Source organism: Pagrus major, chromosome 4 (assembly GCF_040436345.1).
Source record: "Pagrus major chromosome 4, Pma_NU_1.0".
Taxonomy (NCBI): Eukaryota; Metazoa; Chordata; class Actinopteri; order Spariformes; family Sparidae; genus Pagrus; species Pagrus major.
Genome location: NC_133218.1, coordinates 9,984,345 through 9,989,038, shown reverse-complemented (window position 1 = coordinate 9,989,038; position 4,694 = coordinate 9,984,345). Strand labels below are relative to the sequence as shown.

The following is a 4,694-nucleotide window of genomic DNA, read 5'->3' as shown; positions in this document are numbered from 1 at the left end:
CTGAGGAAAACAGTAAACTAGTGTCATCTCACCCACACACAGCGCTACAAGTCTTAACACGCAATGGAAGGCTCAGTTCGCTAGAAATGTTTGAGGGAAGGCGAAAGTGTCCCCACCAACAACACAAAGCCTTTCTGTGAATGTGCATGTGTGCATACGTGTGCCCTGTATGAACGTCTGCAATGTCATACTTTTAAGTTCTTCCTCTCTTACACGTTTCGACTTGCAGAATTGGCATGAAATGTAAACTCTCTACAATCTCTCTCGCACCCCCCCACAACCCCACCCCCCACCCACCCATTGTCCCCGCACGGCACCCAGGCAGCAATTCAGCACAAGAATTTCCTCTTTTCTTTCACTTCCCAGCTCTTGTGTGTGTGTGTGTGTGTGTGTGTGTGTGTCTGAGTATGTGTGTGTGTCAAAGTGAGAGGCATTGACCAAAGACTGGCATAAATAGATATGTGTGTGAGTATATGAAATGCACACTGGAACGCTGTTCACATACCATACACCAAACATTTGTCATCTTTCAGTACCAAGCCCACAGTCATCCTGAAACTTGTTGCTTCAATGCACTCGCCACTCCTACACACATGTAGGATGATAAGCATTTATGTGTGAACGCATGCACGCCTATCCTCCCACAACCCGCACAAGTGTGAACGAGAAAAACCCCCGTAATCCCCTGACTTCACAGTGTGTTGCTTTGTTTCTTCCAGTAAAATGTCCAATGTGCCTTCCCCTCTCCCATCATATAGGGGTGTGACTCACACTGTCAGACTCGGGAGAGCTCAGAGATATTAATCATCTTCACAAGTCTTGTTTGGCCTCCCGCACAGTGGAATGGCAGCCAAAACACTGTGTGACACAGACAGATGATAAGGGTGACAGACAGAGAGAGTAGGTAGTGAATCAACTCCTCTTCAGACATTTTAAATGTCTGAGTCATTCAAAATGTATGGAAGTGTAGCATTTTTAGCTACAACTACTTGATAATTTGACATAAAAGTTTGTACAAACATTCACGGTCCTCAGTGGATGAGGCCAACTGTCTTATAGTTGATACCCTGACTTCTTCATCAATGCCACTACAAGCTTACCATTTTTGTTTTTTGGGGGAAATGTCTCAACAACCACTGAATGGATTGACATTGGGTTGACATTTGGTTTCCATGGTGCCCAGACAATAAATGCTAATGACTTTGGTGATCAACTGACCTTAAATCACCTGCAATTTGAATCTGTGCAATAATTTGTTTGGGAGCACAAACCTGAAAAACTACACATTGTGCTTAGTGCTAGTGTTAGCATGCTAGTAAACCCTAGCATAATAACAAATATAACGTCAAATATAATACTCCTACCTACTCCTAACCCTACATTTTAGTTTTTTAACTGTTATTTCTTTAGCTTTGTTGCTGAAACACATATTCTTATACATACACAATTGCAAAATACATTCATCAGCATTGGAGAAGAAAGCATGGGTTTTAATTAAGAGCAGCAGACTTTGAGACAACCCCTGCCCACGGCATCTTTTGGCCATCCAACCTGACCAGCCGGACCGCCCCAGAGAGGAGAGGAAGAGAGCGGGGAAAAGAGCCATGCTAATCAAGCTTGGATTTAAGTCTGCTCCTGGCTAATGTCCAATCGCAGGAAAATAAAAGGGATAAATGGGCCAAACATAGGGGAATCAGAGACTGCTGTGCCTACATCTTTACAGAGACCTCCACCACAACATGCTAGATCAAGCAGTTGCAGTTGCATAGTCGCAAATAAATCACCTTGAACTTTGAAACATCATTGTGAGCATGTTAGCATACCATTATTTAGCTTTTAGCTCAAAGCACTGCTGTGCATAAATACAGCCTCACAGAGCTGCTAGCATATCACACGACTTCTATTAGGACTTCTAATACTGATAGGCTACAGTTGACTTTACTGCCCAGTATTTTACAACAAAAGGTGATTGTCAGAATTGACTGTGAATTCTATCAGCATCAGTTGCATCTCAGATCTCAATTGCAAATCCTGTGATGTACGGGACCTGGTTTCAGTACAGTAAAGTATGCTGAAAATACCACTTCCTGCCCTTCTTAAAGATTTGAGAGCATCTGATAGCCACATTTTTTGTGACTTCTAATTAAGTTTTCTCTTGGAATAAGTCATTGCCATTTTAGGGTAAGCTGACGACAAAGCCTGACTCCAAGAAAAGTTTACATAATTATGTTGCACCCACATTTACAGTGCAGACTGAATTCACGGTTTGGATTTTGCGCTGCAAGAGTTTCAGTTTGCATTTACCCCACTCCCTCTACAAGCAGCGTGAGGGAGCAAAGAATGTGCAAGAGTGACTTCAAGGGACAAAAGCTGCTCTTTGTTGTCAGGCCTTAGAGCTGAAGTGACAGCGAGCTTGAATAAGGGTCAGAGATCACTGGCCAGTTTGGAGGCTGTCTGTTTAAGCCAGTGGTTAAAAGACATGCGCATGCATACACACACGAACAGCTCTTACTTTCTGCTCAGCCAAGGCCAAAATAACAGGCGAGGTACAATGGCTAAAGACCACTTTGAAAAATTATACTTTATAATTGTAAGATGTTTGGCTTATTTTCCATCTCTTAAGAGTTTTCTTCCAAGAGTATCAAAAATACGAATAAATATAATGGTGTTAGGTAGAGTAAAAACAACATAGCTTTGTTGAGGAAAAGGTCAGGAAAATGTGCCTTTTCTTCTGAAGTAACACACTGACCACATTAATCTTTTGTATTAGATGCTGCTGTGGGGAGATTGTGCTGTGTTACAATGTTGTGCACTGCTGCCAACATGGCTGCTGATAAGATTTGACTTTGTTTTCGTTAGTCGCATTTCAAGAAGCAACTGGCACACTATGGCTGCTGTTTGACATGTTGATTTACAGCATCTTGTATAAGCAGTTAAGGACTTGTGTGAAAACAACAGGTTAAAGTCATACTGAGCAGCTACTGAGAAAGCTTCTGAAAGTGAAATTCATAACATCTTATTGAAAGAAAAACCCAACACAGCTGTGTCAAAGCAGGAATGAGCATCAAAGTTCTCTGCACCGAAACATTTCAAGTTGAAGTGGAAGACTAGATGCAATATGGTTGATGTGGAATGCTCCTTAGGCTACACTTGTGTTAGGACCTTGCATTCTTTGTGATAGCACCGTGGCGATACGGTGTGCATGTCTGCACGGATGTGTATGCGTTCCTTTATCTGTATCTTCATGTCCTCTGTGAGGAAATTGGAGGAGCAGGTGGAATGCTGCAGATATTTCCTTCGGGACTATGCATAAATCAATAAAACAACACACACACACACACACACACACACACACACACACACACACACACACGGAGAAATGCACAGACAAAAGCCAGCATATTATTGAGCTTAAATCACCCCCAGTGTGGCCTTAGGTGTGGGTCACGAGGTGCAGACTGCCATCAGGGGCTTTCTTTTCCTCATTATGAAAAATTAAGTCATCACAAAAGTGAAGTGAGTCACACATCTACTGCAATATTTGCATTTCAAGGGATTAAGTGTTTAGAAAAAAAGCCGTCTCGTTTTTGTCTTTTTTTTCACTTTCAGTTTCAAACATCAGGCGCTTATCTGATCTGCTTATACTGTTTTACAGATGTTTAATCATGGGGCAATACCCAGGTTTCTTATTTTCACTAGAGGGTTTTTTTTTGACTGAGTGAAGTCTTTTGATTGTGCACTTTGGCACAGCCAGGAAACCACATACGAAAGCTGTGAGAGGCAAAGAAAGAAAATTCACAGGGCTTGGCACAACTCAGTTCCTGTAAATAATAATGATCCCAAACCCAAAACACACAGGGGAAAAATGTAATTGTCGAAATAAAACAGCAATTAATGAATAAATAAGATGTTAACTGGGCCACGGGAGGGTGATGTAATTAAAAAAGAAATTTAAAATACAAATTAAATAAACAGAGAGACTGCAAATCAGGCAATATTATTGTTAATTACTAGCGTTATATAGCTAAGGTTAATCAATTTAAATCTGGTAAAACGGTGTGTACATGCTCACTTATGCATCATGTTCACCTTGTTATCGCGTTAGTCAACAGGATACGTAATAAATACAATTATTAATATTTATATAGTTGTATATAGAACAGAAATTAGAATTAACTTATAATTTTACAGTGATACCATTTTAACATTTGTAAATGGTCCAAAGGGCTTTAATTGACGTGCTAATGAATCAGATACGCTAAACTAAATGCTAAATTACAGCATTGTAACGTTGTAGCCTAGCTTGTTTCTATAACGTTAGCAATATAACTGACGGTTAGTATTTTTCTCTGGCTTCACTTACCTTGGCAAGTTTTCTTGTGGGAAGTCGAGGTTTCTGCTATCTTCTTTTGTAACGTTAAACTGTCTGATGCTCGAAGCCTTCAGTGAAAACTTTGACCCACTGTACCACACAAACTGGACCCAGTAACAAATGGAAAAGTAGCCCAAAGTGGGAGGGACGCACAATTCCTTTTATATGAACCGACTCAGGTTGACGGGAGGCAGAAGAAAAACTTAATTCGTATTCACTTGCTTTTTCTCAGGTCATTTCTCTCCTTTGTCTTCTACACACTTGAGACAGTTGAATACGTTTTAAAAAATAGAAAGTCCTACGAACAAGTGGCCGGGCTGAG

The 4,694-nt window shown here is 40.8% G+C and overlaps 1 long non-coding RNA gene across 1 annotated transcript in view; it reads right to left on the bottom strand.

Annotated features, from left to right (window-relative positions):
• LOC140994377 (uncharacterized) overlaps nucleotides 1–4,694 on the bottom strand; it is an 11,420-nt gene extending 6,726 nt beyond the window's left edge. The window contains exon 1 of the long non-coding RNA XR_012178733.1: nucleotides 4,364–4,694. This is a non-coding gene — a long non-coding RNA (uncharacterized lncRNA). The remainder of the gene's footprint in view (nucleotides 1–4,363) is intronic.